A 19,622-nucleotide genomic window follows, 5' to 3' on the forward strand; every position below is an offset into this window, starting at 1 on the left:
TCAAAGAAAAGGGAGAGAGCGATTGAGACCGATCGAGAGAGAGACAGAGAAAGGGAGATCGAGAAAAAATACACGCTATTGGTTGATGCATTGGTTTAAAAATACATATCAGAACTTTAGATGGCAATTCTGTCGCATAACGTCTTGTGCAGTAAACGCAGAATTTTTCATTTCTTTTGACTATGGATATACAAATACCTGGAGTGATGATATACTGGTAAATGATCATCTATTGGGGTTTTTTACCTAAGTAATAATAAATTTACAAAGAAGTTTCACTTGTGACATGTGTACTTTGTACGTTTTTTTTTTTATTTATTAACATTACGTTAAAACAATACATTGACATAATGCAATGAAAGGAGGGCAACTGGCCGTCTTATCGGTTTCGAGCGATCTATTCCAGGCAACCACTTAATTCATATAAATTATTTACACAGCGTATCCATTTCCTTATTATACAACCAAGACATCACTTAGTATGTATTCTGATCACAAATAACTGTATATAGGACATGTATCGATGACCAAAGAACCGCATTCACGGAGGGAGAGATGTTGCTTTGGTAATAAAAGGGGTAATGCAACACTACAACAAACGTACTATTTATCTGCTTTAAAATATAAAGCACCGAACATTGAATAACATATTTTAATAAAGAAAGGAAAATTATGCTCAGTTCAGCAGTAGATCAATTTGAATGCCGTTTAATTGTTGTTTTGACGGGCATCAAACTTATGTCATCCATTCCATATGCCACGATTAATCGTTAACAGAGACTAAATGTTTATACAATACATAAACCCTACCAATGTCTATAATACTAAGTTTTTCTGGACTTTCTTCTAGAATTCTTTGCTTTTTTTCGGGTAACAAATATGTTGATACTTAAGTCTATGTAAATTAATTGACGTTGTGGTTTATGAGTAGAGGGAGGGTAAAAGTTGCCGAGTTTCTTGTCCGTTCTTCTCAGAACAAGGCCGCCTGGTAGTTTTGCGAACGGATGGTGTAGTCTTGCTTTTCGCGAATTTTGTACCTACACAATCTTGACATTCATAAGCAAGCCGTAAGACGCATCTGAACTGAATACACTTATTTTGATTTTGATTTTTTTATTTATTTATGAAACAAGTCTATGTAAATTTAAATTAGTTCATTAAATAAACAAGATTAAATGTGGCACAAGTCCTTGTACAGAAAACAGAGGTTTTATAGATATCAAAGTGTTGTAACAATGGGGTAGTTTCATTTAGGATAAGGCTTAATCTGAAGTTGGTAAATTAATGTACCGGAAACGCGTGTTAGAAAAATGAAGCACTAGATACCTACATCAAAAAGAAATACAACTATTATGTATCTGTATTTATACCTGGTTAGGTATATAAGGTAATCTGAGGCTAACAAATGCAGACTACCTCAGCTTTAATCGGCTTTATGCCAAACATAATCATGGGTGAATTTTACAATGTGGATAATACAACAGCGATGCTTCTATACTAAAGAATCAATGAAGTATTGACAGTAAATATTTGAATGTATTTTACAATTATTATGAAGGCGGGCTAGACAAAAAAAATCACTATAAGAAAATAATTCTAATACAATTCATGTGACAAAATAAAATTACGATACCTTAAAACATTTTCGCACGTTATCGCGAACGAGTTAGGTTATCAATAGAAGTCTGGGGCTAAATTCTCCATTCAATCTGGACATTACTGGTTTTTTCAATACTTTCATTCATGTATTGTGGATCTTAGATTTTTATGCTTTTAGGGTGCAAATTACCGCGTGAAATTGGCCGCGTTTACATGCCAAAATTTATATTGTCAAGATGTTATAAAAATGTAAAGACGAACGACGATATCTGGTTCTAATTTTTTACGTTTAAAATCAACGAGGGTTTTCAAGGTAATGCTCAAGTGTCTGTAGCGAGTGTCAATTTACTCGTTACGCAAAAATGGCTTAGACAATTTTAATATTTTTTGTGGTGACGTCTTTTTAATTGCTTAATTAGGCCTTTATAATATATTTACATATATATACAGTCAAAACCGTTTACGATGACATCGTTTAGAACAACATACCGCTTAAATTGAGCAAAATCGAAGGTCCCGGCCGAATTCTATTAATTAGGTACTAGCAACGTCATCGGCTGTTACGACTATCGGTTTTTACGACCAAATATGAGTAGACCCTTCGATGTCGTTATAACAGATTTTGACTGTATATATAAAGGTCATAATGGTGCTAGTATTTGCTAAAAGTTAAGGAGAAAATTTTGAACTAGGTTATACCTATCATAAAAGTTATAGATCTATATATTATGTAAATATAATATATCCTAATATTGTCCATTACTTCAAGGTAAAATAAGGGTGTTTATCGCATACTGTAAACAGCTTTTGTTTTGCCATATAGTACGAGATTAGAGATATAAAAATGTTTTATCAGTAACGTAATCAAAAAAAAAATCTTAACAACAAATAGTTTATATTTAAACTGTAGGTTTGATATACATATTTCAACGAATCCTACAGTGCTCCGATAGCCGTGATCGTCTAGTGGTTAGGACCCTACGTTGTGGCCGTAGTAACCCAGGTTCGAATCCTGGTCACGGCAGTGAAATTCACTGTCATGGCGGAGCCGATTTTTGTTTTTTTTTGTTATACTGAATCCATAACAATATAATCAATGCACACATATAAAGTGTAATGCTGATGTAAATCAAAACTATTTAAAGACCAAGCAACTACAATAAATATATTTGCATCTATTTAATGATTTTTAATAATACTGGATGTATGAATCAAAATTGATTTTTAATGTCACAAAAGTGAAAACATAAATAGCATTAATTTTGGGTGTGTACTCCCATCTGTACTATGAAATAAAGTACATATATGTGTAAAATTTTGATGGTGTTCGTGTAGATCTGTTAGTATCTAACAGAGGGCGCTTTGTTTAATAAAGGTGCGCCACCTAGGGGTAACTCAAAATAACTCCAGAAAACGACAAATAAAACTTAAAAGTGCCATCTAGGTTTATACGTTAACGTTGTCCTAAAAATTAAAAATTTGTTACAAACAAGTTAAATAAATATTATTTACTTTATTTATGTTCGTAATAATAATAAGAAAAATGTGATAAACGATAGAGTTTATTAGAATAAACATTTAAAAACCCTTAAATATTTCACATTTCACAATGCCCACATAACATTTCAGCATAGATGTCTAGTCGCATTGTTTATAAAGTTATGATTATTTTATAAAATCATTTGGGAATTATAGATTTTTGTTATTTCTAATAAAAGCTAGCTGACGGGCTAAATCATTTCATACAAAACATAAATATTTAAGTTTATTCAAAATTTGAATCGTTGATAGAAGACCGATTTGTTTTGTATTTAAAGCGATACTTTTTTAATAATGTATGCCTCCTTTGATATATTCTTATAATGATATCCCCCAGTATAGGGGGGAACGGAGGCAGAGGCAAGTTCCGACAAAATAATATATCTATACTAATATTATAAAGAGGAAAGGTTTGATTTTTTGTTTGTTTGTATGAATTGAATAGGCTCCGAAACTACTTGGCAGATTTGAAAAATTCTTTCACTGTTGGAAAGCTACATCATTCCTGAGTGACATAGGCTATATTTCATTTTCAAAAAAAATAGGCATCCTTACTAAAATTACGATAACATTAACATTTGTTTATTATTTGATACAATTCAGATGGCGCTGAGTTAAAGGTAGTTTAGTTTAGGTCCGTGTCGTGGTACCAACGTTTCACATAAGTTCTCCTACGGTTTCCCTTGATTAATTTACTACAATGTAATATAACAAAAACCTTAGCCACAGCAACGCTTGGCCGAGTCTGCTAGTATACCAATAAATTGACAGCCACTAGGTAGCAAATATGTATAATACTGTCTGAAAACAAGTGTCAACTATATCTCAATATTCATCTCTCGGGAGTCCCTCGTATAAGTCGTGCTTGAATGATTGATGGTGTAGTCGAGACAAAGTCTACGTTACGCTATTTGCCCCTAAGACCCGTCCCAAGATATATAGAGCGGTTACAACAGTATTCAACTTTTGGGGACTACAACTTCAGTCACTTATGGAACAGTCCTGCTGTATAAATACTTATACATTTTTACTTAACTCAAAAAATGATTTTTTTTGTATAATAAATATAAAATAATAATATTTAGATAAAGATTTTTTGTTTTCACGCCATAGGAGGTTAAATATTAAAATTAGGAATTTAAATAAATAATATTTTCATTCTTAATATCATGTGTAACTGTGTAACTAGAATTTTCTAATTTCTTTTAAAAAGAAGCAAAAATAATATTTTACTGTTGTATCTTCCCTATATAAATAATGGCAAAGGATCGTCTGTGTTTACAGAACATCATATTATAATGTTCAGTAAAATTTCCTGAGGTGAGTTACTGTAGGTACCTATTAAATCTCTATCGTATTTTATTATGCCATCTCGCGACTGGAAGATTTATTCCATGCAAGTAAGGCAATGGCTATAACGGAGTAAAAATAGTTATAAATATCATACTGTATCACAATATACATTTATATATACAAAAAAATGTATTTGTTCATCGTTTCCCAACTGAGCCTTTTTTAAAGCAGTTTTTGCCGCGAACCACCACTATGTGAAACCAGCTATCCACAAGTATGTCCGAAACAAATCTACTTTGGTACGAAAAAGGCGTACCAATAATTTTAAGGCCGCCGACGCACTCGCGAGCACTCTGACATTGAATGTCCATGGGCAGATTTATCACTTAACATCAGGTCAGACTTCTGCCCGTTTGCCTCCAGTTTATAAATAAAAAGACTATTTACAATTGACAGATTCGACTACTGAGCTGAAATTATTTAATTGAGACGACGACGGCGATGAGACGTTCAATATTTTTAAATTGTCTCTTGACTAACAGAAAACTTTGCCAAAAAATTTCAAATGTTTTTTACAAAAAAACATTATTAGCTTGCCTCGACACTGTAACAGCTCGTTATACGAGGACAAAGCTTTAAGCTGTGCAAAGCTAAGTAATTGTGGCTACACCCCCAGCAGGTAACAACAGGTCATTAACCTTTGTCTCATTATTGGGCTTACCTTGTAATGCTGCCGGGGATATTGTTTGGTATTATATCTCTCAGGAATTCCTTTTATATTAAACTGAGCCAGGAGTGCCCTAAATGCCTAAAATTTAAGCTTGTGCACATAGGATGCATTCTGAATAATTGATTATCACACTGATACGCATATATACACATACATACATATATATGCGTATATGCTATATTTCGTAGTAATTATTCAATTTTTCACACAGTCAAAACCGTTCGACGACATCTTTTAGTTACATAGCTAAGCGGTTATATTGACTAAAATCAAAGCTCCCGGCTGAATTCTATAAATTAGGTGCTTAATAACAACGTCATCGGCTGTAATGACTATCGGTTTTTACGACCAAATATGAGTAGACCCTTTGATGTCTTTAAAACAGATTTAGACTGTTATACCCACACATTGTCTATGAATGAAAACGAAATGCATTTTCAAGGATTCCTTCCTACGAAATAATAATAAGTTTATGTGTCTTATTTTTGAGAACTTTGCTTTTTTGAATAAATTGCAGTAAATGTGATTACGTAATACTTTTATTCTTAGGTCATATTGTTCCATATTGTATGTATACATAGTAAAATAGTAGGCTAAGTACATAATTAAATTAAGACGAGAATATATAAAAAGCTAGAGCTAAATCTTCGAATCAATATAAATTTTTATCAATATTTTTAGGAACTCATATAAAACTTACATCTGTAATTATAAAAGGTTAAAAATAAATAAAGTATTTTTAAAAGGGAAAGAACAACATACAATTGTTCACCTGCTTTTATAAAATTGCACAAAAGCTATTCAACACAAAATGAGAGTCACCTTTCAAAGTGGAAAAATGAGTTTAGATTGAATGGATTATAAATTTATTGTCGAGACATGAGTTTGCAATAACGTTATTGCGTGGAAAAACGTCTTGTGTGGTCTTGGCAGTACATTTAGCTATTTTCTTCTATGGATATAAAAAGTGTGGTGCAAAACCTGTAAAAGCTGTGTATGTTTGTTTATACATCGAACAATAACGCACGAATATTCGTACCTCTGTTTGTCAAAAAATTATAGAAAAATTCACGACTACTCTACAGCGAGTACGCGAAGTGGGACAGTTTTTAAATGCTTTTTTTATATAGGTAAATGTATGTATTTTTTTTAAACGTTAATGTTATAGCAGAACCGTTAATAACATTTCTCCAATGCAGGGCATTGAGCGAGATGATCCGAAGAACTGCCGAGAAAAACCAAAACTTGGCGTACAAGTACTACTACTTATTACACTTAATAATATTCAACTCTTACTAGAAATAAAATGCCGAATGCCGGGTCAATCGGTAGTATAGTACAATACAATTAATCAAGATATTGTAGCAATTAAAAATACACAGTCGTTACTGAGATGACTTTCAGTACAAAACTTTACATGAATATTAGTAACTCGTCCTTAATTATTTACAAAGCCAATCAACATCAGTTTGTGTCGCAGAGGCACAAAGCAATCTACTGAATTAATCACACCGATACCTGGGAACCACAGTACATTACATTGATAGTAGGAAAAAAGTGAAGTATGCCGTATTTGTATATTTTTTTACTTATGTAACTTTAATGACTTTGTGGTTTATGACATTTTCCTTTGAAAAATTGTAATGTAGAGGGAGGGTAAAACTTGCTGAGTTTCTTCCCCGTTCTTCTCAGAACAAGGCCTCCTGGTAGTTTTGAAAACGGATGGCGTGAGGTCAACCCTTCAAAAACGGCTGGTTCATACTGGCTCCAGGTTGCTTGTGTAAGAGACAAATGCCATTCCTTGGATGAGGCCAATACCTGTGGTTCCTCTTCTCTCTTCTCCTCTGTAATCTTATATGTATAAAAACAAAAAGTTTGTATGATCATATTGTTCAATTAGGAGGAGATTAATGTTTTTTTTCTTTGTACTTTTGCGTGCGCACACCGTCACAAAAAATCGACACCCTGAAGTTAGCTATAGTAAACATTGTTAGTCTCGATTTTTTTAAAAACGTAGAATACAATTTTTGAAAAGATTTTTATCTTGTTACACCAAAGATGTATAACTTCTTACGCGTGTACATAAATACACGCACGTTTTTGTTATTTACAAAGAGTTATCATAAAAAGTTACCCTCAACTATAGCATTAAGGCTCGGGCTATAAAACGCATTATACACAGATTTGGTACTTTCATTGACTAAAATAAGTATTTCATATAGAACAAACATGGTTCTCGAGCCCTCCAACTAAACGCAATTCACATCCCACGTTATCAAAATTCACAGCATGTCCGTCTCATTGAAGCTCTTTCAAAGGAAAACATACGATATCCTGCCCCTATTTTTCACCGCTGAAAAATCACTTGGGAATCATATGAAGCACCGGAAAACCAGCGAAAATGAGTTGGGATAGGATTTTTAAAGCTTAATAAATTCGCGTTAATTCGGCCGCTACTACATATTAATTTTGGATAACAAATGTTTTTTAATACCGCGTTCAAATTAACCATAATTACCTAAAAAGCCGGCTACGCACTTGCAAACCTACTGTTCAACAATAACTTTAACATAATAATAATTCAGTACGTAAGCTGTAACAAGCCCTGTATTTGTAAACACATGCATTCTGTTACTTAAATTATATAATATGGGAATAATGTATTCAATAGATGTTATTTATGTCTTTTAATGTAAGCTATTACTTAATGCGATTTAAAATACCCGAAAGACGTATCGATTCAACGTGTATTTTTTTATCTTATTTATATATCATAACAATTCATACATTCGTAATACATAGTATTATCCATTATAAAAAGAAATGCTTTCTAACTTTATCCGCAGGAATAATATATGAGACTTCGCCTATTCCCATTATCAAGCTCTTAACAAATTAACAGTGCAAACAACACTGGCAAATTGCACTAATACTTTTCGAGTCCCGAGTAATTTTAGTTTTACTTGTTGGAACTAAAACTAATTTCACTACTGTTAAATTATTTAACCTATGTTTTCTCAAAGAATTGGTCAAGTATATAAACTAGTTTGGTTCTATAATCAGGAAAGCAAGGATTTATGTGAAATCGTGGGTGTCATAGTTGGAACGGGGGCTGAACAAGTCAAACGAACAATGCAAAAATAATTTATACATTAATTTGTTTTCAAATTGATGACCAAATTGCGTACCTCCTTCTATTAATTATAATATAAAAATCCAAGATAAATAGCGTGTTGTTAGAAGGTTAAAAATCATGGCTTTGTAAAGTTACGGAGTGAACAGGTCTTGCGACTGCAGAAGAGTTACTGCTTCTGGCACAGGACATGCTAAAGGTAACTGTCGGCACTTGTGAGCCACCAAAAGAAGTAGAAATTGACGGCTTAGCATTCCAAAGCCATTTGAAGCTTTCAAGGTTTAGAATGAGGCGATCCCTTAAAAACCCCCCTGTGTATAAAAATATTGGATCAAATTAATTTAGTCTAATAGCAGATGCGACACAATCTAACCCTCTGTTAGACAGGGGGCAAACAAAATGCGCGATCGTCTTTTGTTTATTTTTACACGTGTACGAATCATTATGTTGTTGTCCATAGTCATTATTTAAAAACAGACAGCCATTCTCGGTCAGCTTTGACAATGACAGTTTTGTACCGAAAATTACATCGTGTATTTTCAAATGGAGTTTAACGTTTGCAACAATGAGTGTCCGTCCATCCCTCCTATTGTTGGACATTTCATTCTTGTCGAGACATTTAGTATATTTTTTGGTTCAAGTAATATTAAACGGCTATTGTTGTTCATATTGGTGATATTGTTGAGATGTAGCGTAAGTACCTTTATGTTATTCAGTTATAGTTATATACTGTACAATTACAATTACAAATATAATTACAATTAAATAGTAGTATACAATTTTTTAAAAAATCAGATAATTTATTAGTAACTAGAAGCTATATACTATGCAAATGATAATTCTAAATTCTGTTAAGTATTGGCTTTAATCATTCAAATTGAACAATTTAGGTAATCCTTATGACGTATAAGTTCCTATGACGTACCATGCTTGTAAATACGTAGACAAACGTCAATTTATTTAAGTGTTAATTGTCATTCTTAATTTATAGATATTTTGATCAAAATCTAAGTTAAATTAGGCAATACACGGGTTGAAGGGGGCAACGACATATTGTTTACAAGCATACGTCATCATCGATTCTACAAGTCTATGACTGATGTATAAAATAAATAGTTATACTAAAAATACATAGTTATGTTTTATAATAAATAATTCATATTAACGAATTATCGACTCCCGATCGCTTTTCAAAGTCATATTTTCTATACGTACGTACGTGGTACGAAAGAAAAATGTAAAATACGTAAGAAAAAATATATGTGTAAGATTAATAGTTCAAAGGCGTTATTAAAGATTCAGGTTGGCGCCTAGTCGATAGTACCGGTGGCACTTTCTTGGCTCGACGAATAAATATCCCAATACAGCGAGGAAATGCTGCCAGCGTTAATGGTACACTGCCACAGAGGCCAAAAATTTGTTTTAATATTATTTTTCAAACATTTTTAATTAAGTATTTCTATAATAACTTTGTAGGTTAGAAAGCTGTTAAATAGAGGAAAAGTCTATATGATTTCTGTTGGTTTTTAAGCCGAAATAATATTATTTAGCTGGCTATAGCGCAGTACGAAGTAAGTAAGTAAGGGTTAAGACAGCATGTCCAAATGTAATCAGAATTGATTGTAGGTTTAAGGGTAAAAGCATGACCAACAAAAAACTTGTAACTGACCCTTGTTGTCGACCCTTATCCATCATTTAGAGATGAGACAACTCTTTCTGTTTCTTAGCAATTCCTACTGCAGAAACAAAATATACTATACTAAAAAAATATAACTCCTGTATGTCAAAATCCACTACACTTTTGGCGTAGTAAATTAGTAGACACTAAAAAAAGTTTACACATTAATCATATTTTTACAATATTACATATTTATATTATTAATACTATGCAAGTTAAGAATATTATAAATATGATTATATATATATATGTGTTGGAAATAACTATTTTTTACCGGACTCAAATGGATTTTCGTAATGTTTTTAAAAGCAAAAACAAAGGGATCACTAGCCGTCCCCTCAAAGTTCATTGTTCTTGTGTTTTTAATCATTTCTACGTTATCACTGAGTCCCGCAAATGTCTAGGACAGTATAATTGCGAACCTTTGAACGGGATATCTTAGATCTTTCCCGGGATGAAGCTTTACACACAGCGCTATGACTTCAATAACTCACAATTATATAGAGTAATACAGATTTGATATTTTGGTTTTGTATCACATAACCGTTTTAATTAGTTAAGTTATAAGGCTTTTAAGAAATCGACGTATTCAATATTTTTTAATAGGTATAGGTTTTCATTTGATTTCAACGGTATTTTTAATTTGCTTCTTCGGTTTTGTATCGCAACCCCTTATGAATAAACTGACTTTTTAATATCTAAGAAAGTATTTTATCTTTTCTGGAAGAGATCGCTCCGAGAGATTTTACGCAAGGTATTTTATTAATATTTTTTACTTCAATCTATCAATACAATTTTAATATGATTTTTATAGGCTTCGTTATATTAAAAATGTCCTATTTTATGCGTTCTATAAAGTCAGAATCCCTAAAGCTGTCATGCTTTAATGAGCTAACTAATGCAAATTGTAATTGGAACTCGGTCCCTCCAGGGACGAGTCTTTTAGGATTTTAGGGTTATTTAAAAATAAATAATGTTCATATAATAGGAAAATTCGTTTACGTAAAAACAACTTTAAAATAAGAATTAAGTAACAAAAAAGTTAACAAAAAATTAAAAAGTAATCCATTATAACGCGGTACTCCTATCACGCGTTATAAGTGAGATAACTGTGTAAGCTTTGGTCTATTTTGTGTGTATTAAGGTATTTGTCTGGCTATGGCTGGGGGTCCAGTTTGAAAATTCCATAAATCAGTTAAAACAGCCAGGATAATCGATGGTTAAGTACACACAAGAGATTACAGAGACTTCAAAGCAGAACGGGAAAAAAGTTACATGACATCTGACAACTGTCAACTTCAAAGTCAAGTGAGATCAGGGAAGAACGCCACAGACTCCCGTTTATTTTCAACGAAATGTTAAGCAGATAGAACCAATGTAAAAATGTAATACACACATATATATATATACTAGTTATTTAAAAGTCTCGATATTAAAGTTTACACTCTCTTATCTTTTATGATAGGTCGTTATATTTTATGGCAGACGTAATTCAAATTGGATCATCGAAAAAGATTGCTTTAATTTACGGAAAATACCCTCAACAAAATGTCCTTAATGCAAAATTGGAAAAGGTATTATGAAGTTCACAATTTATGAGCACCAATTCTTTGTGCACCTGCTACTGTGTTCTTGGAGATTTAATTCTAAATTTGTTTTTATTATAACAGTTGGGACCCAAATGTTTTGCAAATAATTTCTATTGAAGATTGAATACGAAAATTGCCAAAAAAAAATATATTCGTTATTTTTTGCACCTTGCCTATTTAAAATGCTATACTGACATATGGAAAGTTCCAAAAAACATAGAATAATTAATACTATTTGTATACAGAAATGGAACAGCCAATATAGGTATTTATGTGTAAATGACTTTAAAAATTATATTATTTTTACACAGTTTGATGAAGACATCCATAAAAAAAACTAAAGAAATACACGAAGGAATAATATACCTGCTTCCGTTTTTTGATGTCTCTTAAAAGAAAATTCATTTTTTAAAAAGAAAATAAATTCAAAACGATTTACAGGAACATAGATAAGATAGAAACTCGATAAGGAACCGTAAGTAAATAAAGCCTTTGAAAATAACGATATTTCTGGAAAACGTATTCGTCGACGTCACAGACCGGAAATAATGTGAAGGGTTCCCGCCAATTTGTTGTTTATGAAATCGGTTGGAGTTAAGTGTTGTGCGCCGATAAGATAAAATGGGTTTGCGAATATTTCTCGGATCAGAATAATGTGAATAACTTTGTGTCTATTATATAAGGGTTTTATACAGACTGTTTACGTATAATTATGAAATCCCATCACCGCGTGGGTCTGAAATACATATCTGTAAGCAAGCCGCACAGAAGGCTGGGTTACAATTGTCATTTCGCCGGGAAGCCTATTCAACCCTTTTAGATAATGGAATTAACATTAACGGGTATGGTCATTTTATATACATGACCTAATTTGTATTAAATTTATTAAAGGATATTTTATATAGATAGAATTTAAACTAGATAGACGTCAATTATCTAAGCCGACTACAGAAGTTCATATTCAATTAATAAATAAAATAATAGATGATTTCATGTATTTTAAATCTTATCATGAGACGATTTCCAAGATACGTTACCAATTAAGAGAGGCGTAACACAGTCCCTTACCTGTAAAAAACAAAATTAAAATTAATCAAACTACTAATTATCGAATGCAGTAGCAATTTTGTAGCTTATAAGCTTTGCTTATTTACATGATAAATGATGAATGTGATAAATGATAAAAAAATCATTCATTTGATTAAAGCACACATATAAAACAATATACACACATTTGCTTTAATCAAAAAATAACAAAACACACTGAACAAAGTTAACAATTAAAATAAATTTTAAAAATAATCTAATTTTCGTATATATACATGTATTTTTTATTGTATGTGTATTTTGAATTTCGTAAATCCTATTAATAACGAATAATTATACGTTATATATATATATACATATACACGTAAGTATTTTCCTTTACATAATTGTTTTTCATTTAACTAGTTTTTAGTATTTTCAAGATATTACATTTCCAGTAAAAATTATTGTAAGACTATGCCAAAATTCACAAGCATGAAAAAGTCCTATAGGGATAATCAACGGCTAAATATTTAGATTTTACTGTTATATATCACTGTCAGGAGCAAAACCACTCGCCATTTGAGCTAGATTTTAGCTAACTCAACTTGAATTTCCCCAAGACTCTCAGAGCTGGGTGTAATTTCATAAGTAAACAGATAATTTAATTAACAATGTAGGTGGAACTACGGTTGTGGAAATAGTTCAAACAGAATAAGAAATGAGTTTCGTAGTGGACATTTTTATTTCTCTATGTATTTATTTTACCCTACAACTATTCACTTTTAAATGTATTTTTATCATAGTGAGAATTGTGGGAACAGAAAGTTTAACTTAGAAACATATAATATCTGCATTCAATCATTTCAATGAACCAAGTTTAGGTTTTATAGAATTTTTAACTGACCATCATAGAAAAAAAGACAGAAAAACTGTTTTTTAAAGGAAATTTATCCAGTATGTAGATTTGCAATGCAAGTTTAAGAACATAGGTTTTGAGCACAACCACACAAACAGTGCAAGATTAGTCGTCAATGCTAAGAAACAATTACTGCCAACTTCTTGTGTTAACGACCTACGAATTTATCAGTGGTATTGTCTTGATAAACAATATAAGACTTATTTACTTAAATAAAAATTGTATGCTGTCATAAACGCGTTCTTCTTCTTCCTTTAATACCGGAGGTTGGCCGTCAGTCCTGTGAAGGAAGTCTTCCATAATACGAGTTCTCTTACGTAGCGTCGACAGGATTTTTAACTTCGACCAACACACCATTTACTCTCTGAATTAAGGCTGGTGATAGCGGTCATTGCGTTACACTTGGGACGTAACTTTCCAAACTCAAACTCGAAGTATCTTCATTCATACAGGTAAACAAGCACACTTATGAACGTCAAAAAAACAAATTAAAACAATTGTAAATTTCCATATACTACCAGTTGGCAAGTCAAGGGCGTAGAGCGGACAAGAAGAACTGACAAGAAACTTTCCGTGACTCTTTTCAATCGCCAAGTTTTTAATACAAATTGTTTGAACTGGAGCAAATCAATCCCAAGGATTAGGATCATTTAAGTATTCGTCAAATATATAAAAAGCTTTATTGATTTATTTACTTTTAACGAGGGTTCCGTTTCTTGATGCGCGAATGAACGCGTAATTATTGAAATAACATGTTACAACAACTTTCAATTCACGAATCAAATCAAGAAAATAATGTTTGTAACATTTACCTTAATAACCCTTTCAATAACCGCAAAGTTCTAATAGGATTATACGGAAACAAACCGATTAGCGAGAGTTGGTCCGGCGTCCATTACTTACGAGTTCCATTTACTGTGTAATTTGATATGCACTTTATGGGATAAGATAATACTATGTAACCACCCATTACTTACCTATTCAGGATTTGAATTCATTATTTTGAGAACTGTTTTTAACGTCTAAATGGTAAGTTAATTAAAAATTACAGTAACAGTATTAGTCAGGGTAATTTATAGATAATTACAATTATAGCTATAATAAGAGTAGTTTTTCCAATTTCGATTTGGTTGCCTTTGGAGGAGAGATTCTTGGCTCGTGGGGTTTAAGTACACTAGCGCTAATTTAAGATTTAAGTTGGCGCCTGGTAGATAGTGCTGGTGACTGGTGGCGGTGATGTAGTAATATTAGCTAATCGAATAAAAAACAAATGTTAACGGTTTGTGTAATTTGACTTAGACGTTGTTAATTTATGAGCTCTGTGACATAATGACACTGACAGCTGACAGCATCATTGTTCCGACATGATATACTCCATTACTTATTCAAACTAAATCAGTCGAATTGCTATGTCTCGTCTTATGTGAAATCGTTTACGTTGTGATGAAAAGAGATAGATACTTTATGTCAAACTGTTCAAGACAATTTATTTGTTATGAATAAAGATTATCTTTATTTTCTCCGTGAGATAAGTCTCATGATTGATGATTTTCAATGAAATTATAAGTAATTACATTGAAAATCATCAACACATTAAAAAATATCAAGTTCATTAAATAAACTACAAATATCGAATCTCGACTCTTTAGAGATTTATTTTCATTGCTTTTGGAGATTAAAGTGTATATCACACAAACATACAAGTCATGTAGGAACTATCAATCCTCTTTTTCCCTTAAAAATGCTTGTCGATTTGGCGATCATTAATTTTCTTCGTGTACCAAAATGTTAGGGGAGGCAGGTAAGCAATACGTTAGATGCAATCACTGACGTAGATCGAGTTTTCCATTTGTCTAGGAGGAGGAAAACGGTACCAAATATCCCAATCAGAGGTGAACAATAAATCAAGTTCAATACATACTATACAACTGGCTAGGCAGTACCCTGTAAAATATGTATTTAACTTTATATGTAATAAAAGACTGAAGTATGTTAAGTAAATGTAGTGTAGTGTAAATATTTAAAAGAAAACCTATAACCTTACTACCCTACGGCTCTCTAAGCTGTAAAACATAAATAGTGAACATATAAATAAGTACGGGATGTCAGCACCAGACGGAAGGTTCGAGGTGGTGGGATTTTCTCAAAACTATTGGGTCTCACCACGATAAAGGGCTTGCGAGAAATAAATACATCATATATTAGTTCCTTTATCTGTAAGATTTTGGCTTTTGGCTTCGTATTTTTCATTTCATTAAGATAAGTAATCGACATCTTAATGTTCCTCATAGCCTTTTAACTTTATTTATGCTGTTCGTTCGTTACGAGAGATTTTCTTTAACTAAGAGCTGAATTTTCCAATCTGAGAGATGGCAAGTCGCGGAAAGACAAAATCTATTGTCCTAAATAAAAACTAAAGAAATCGTTTCAATAATAAATAAATAAATAAATCGGTGGCACTACAACTTTAGGGGTGAGCCTCAGATTTTTGTAATTTTTCATGATCATTTGTCAATGTTATAGGCAAGTAGGTAGACCTGTGTCTGATCCTTGCCGTCGACTTTTTTGGTCTAAGCTAGATTACTATAGACACTGTTAAATGCGAACATAGATAGAAATTTTATTCGTGCACAGCCGGGGATCGAAGCTACGACGAGGGAAGAGAGACGCTGAAGCACTATTTTATCAAAATCTTTTTTAAGTATGCTTTAATACTTTTCCGCTTTGGAACCAGATAATTCCATTTGATTTTATTATGTTATTACTATAAGTCTAAACACTATTGTTTTATTTATTAATATGAATAATTGATCACCAATGCAGATTCAACGTTATGAAAACAACATTGAAAATTGTCTATTTAACCGTGAATTATAAAAACTTCAATAATACTTCATATTGTTTGTATAGAACGGAAAAGCTGAGCGCCGGTATATGAGTATAAAACAACGCCGTATGTATGCGAGATCACGTCTTCACACTACGGCTGGAGTTTTAACACTTTTACACATTAAACTTTAGTGTTTCATACATTTATAATGTAAAAACTGTTTTTGTTTACTTTTAACAGTATGCGTTTTAAATATGAGTGCAGTTTTAAGCTTTAGCATAGGTCCACTAAATAATATTACCTACATTCATTTATCAGTATTTAAAATTGACTGTAAATTATTTAAGTGACAAAATCTCGAAAGAGGTGTTTACAATTCGACGTGTAATTAGTGTCAGTAGGACCGGCCTAACTCAAGGGACTTTGGGACTAGAGTAACGGCCCTTAGCTCCCTTCCATTTCGTAAGGAACCTTCATTAGGTTTTTATTCATACACTTTACTACATTATTATTCTAACAAGGTTAGACCATAGTGAATGTATCACTGAGTCGTGAACTCGTGAAAATCCACAATCAACTGATTGCTGCAAGGTTTAAGATACCTTAAGAAGGTATATACTTAAATTTGAACGAATAATAAAAATTTGTACACGACTTGACAAAACTATTAAACCTTCGTACGAAGCCTTTAAGGTTCGAGGAGCGCAAGTTGTCAGGCAAATTGTCCTAAGTTTAAACCACGGCTGCTTAAAGAGAAGAATTGTTTATCAGAATTTATTAATTATCCTAGCAGTAACAACTACATATACGAAATCAAATTTCTGAGTAATAATTTTCAAGCGTCCATTTGTCCATAGACAGACAGTGAAAAGGAGTAATTTTTCTTCATTTTCCGCACAAAGAACAGTTATTAGGTTTCCAAGAGCCACATCCTTCGCCATTATGTTTTTAATTTGTCCCTCATCGCGATGAGAAAATACTGAACCATTTTCTTTAGTATTTTTTTACGATATATTGAACAGTAAAATGTTGTAGATAGTACTTAGTAAATATTTATTTTTAACTAGATGAAGTCGTGAACTTTGTATCACCTACATATATTTGTGTCCAACAACATTTTCAAAACATACCAAAGACAACCTCGAACAACAGACATGAAAACACAACAATTTTTAAAAGGCCGGCAATGCACTCGCGAGCCCTCTGGCATCGAGTGTCCATGGGCGGCGGTCCATTACAGTAACTTAACACTGATTTGGTGGACAAAAATATACATGCTAAGGAACTAAATAAACAAATTTCAATTGACGAGGGATTTCTTCCTTTGTGTTGGATATATACACTATGTTCTAATATATAATGTTTATTTTAATGTAAACAATACCTTTATACAGAGAGCAGCGCACTGTTTTCGTTATTAGAGAATACATTAATAGATTCTTTTTTTTTAAATAGTAAATGTTTTGATTATTTTCACACTACGATATATATACTCGTTTATATAGTGTGTACTATTTCAAAAACATTGTAATAAAGTAAAAGTATTATTAAGAGAGAGAAATAACATTAAATGAAGACAAACGGTCTTTCTGCTAAAAGCAATTTCTTCCAGATAACCCAAACTTATGTAAGATAAATATTTAAAAGAATACAACACCGAACTTAAAACCCGTATTTACTTAAGAACAAAGGCATATCAATTCCTTCAAATTACCTTACTATCTATCGTAGTAATCACTCCAGTACGGTTTTACTGCAGTTTTATTTCTTCAAGACCATTATTGGGGAGAGTTAATCGCTACGATAGAAATGTTGAAAGCAAATTGGCTTTTATTTACCATTTTGATTTTGCAGTGTTATTCTGAAAAACTTACGTGTAAAAATACGAGTAGAATTAAGGAAGGTAATTTATCATATCTACCCGTATGTATGTACCTAAATTTCTCTAGTATTGGTGTAAAGATGCGTATGTTTGGTTAAGCTTCATTTAGATCGAAAAACTTGTTGTATATTCACGTAACTTTCAATTTAAAGTCTTTTTATTACTCTATTTTGAACAATTTCATCAATTCATTAATCATCTCTTACCTAACAACCAGTTGTGATAATATCAGGATTAAATTATATTTTTATTTAATACTAGCGACCTGCCCCGGCTTCGCACGGGTGCAATGCTGATACTAAATACACTACAGAAAATCTGTGAACGTTGTATATAAAAATGTGGGTTACCCATAAGAGATAGACATATACCATCACGGACATTTCTGTAGACCTTTTCAATGTGTACAATACTTAGTGCATTATTTTGATAAAACTTTTGCGTTTGGAATTAATTATAAATGCGAACAGTTCTCTTTATTGATGAGAGTCAATCAACGCATAACTTGGAAAATTATTTACGTATTTGTATCAGTAGAATGGATATAAATACCGATGGATTAGTTTCCCAAATTCCAGCTCAAATGTCTCATTGATTACGGTGTATTTAAATTTCGTAGTTTGTAACATTTTCAAATTTAACGATTTAACCATAGTGTACCATGTTTTTGTTCGAGTATCTTCGTTTATAGTCCTGTATTTTCGTTTATCTTCGTTTATATTCGTTAATTTTCGTTTATTTTCGAGTATCTACGTTTATCTTCGTTTTTTTCGTTTACCTTGGTTAATTTTCGTGCCTTTTCGATTATTTTCGTTTATTTAACAAATACAGCGGCTTTTACCTAAGTAATAATTAATTTACAAAGATGTTACTTCTGACACGTATACTTAGTACGCACGCACTTTTTGATGGTAGAAAAAATTAAATGTACCATTATTTGTACCATCATTCCAAGAGCATTCAATTACTCTAAAGTACCTCAAAAGGATGTTTGAAATGTTTGTTCAGCTATTGAACGGTTCTCAATGTTATAAATCGCTATTCGGCTCAATCCATTAGGATCTGATTGTGCCCAAATCTCATCCACCTGTAATCAGAAGGGGTTAAGATTAATGTTACCGTCCTAGAAACCAATGTATTATCGCTGTTAAAAAAAATCGTTTGTCTTTGTTCTAAAAATTACAGTTTCTTTTTAAATAAAACATTACGTGACTCAGCATTAGTATGAGTATCGGGTAAGCGAGAGAACTCTATTAATGAGAGTATTTACGGGGTCCCGTGATTTTGACCTCCTTAAACCTTTATTAAGTGAGAAACATGAAACCTGTATAAGCTACATTTTTTACGCGTGAACTTCTATAAGTGAAATTGATACTTGTACCTCTAAACTTTTGCTACTAATGA

At 32.1% G+C, this 19,622-nt stretch overlaps 1 protein-coding gene and 1 non-coding gene across 2 annotated transcripts in view; one reads left to right on the top strand and one right to left on the bottom strand.

The window, feature by feature from the left end:
• Window positions 1–19,622, bottom strand: part of LOC110998844 (centaurin-gamma-1A) — a 126,825-nt gene that overhangs the window by 48,675 nt on the left and 58,528 nt on the right. The gene's annotated exons all lie outside the window — the stretch shown is intronic.
• On the top strand, window positions 2,552–2,623 carry Trnah-gug. The gene has a single exon. It is a non-coding gene; the product is annotated as a tRNA-His (tRNA).

Source organism: Pieris rapae, chromosome 2 (genome assembly GCF_905147795.1).
Source record: "Pieris rapae chromosome 2, ilPieRapa1.1, whole genome shotgun sequence".
In the NCBI taxonomy this organism is placed as follows: Eukaryota; Metazoa; Arthropoda; class Insecta; order Lepidoptera; family Pieridae; genus Pieris; species Pieris rapae.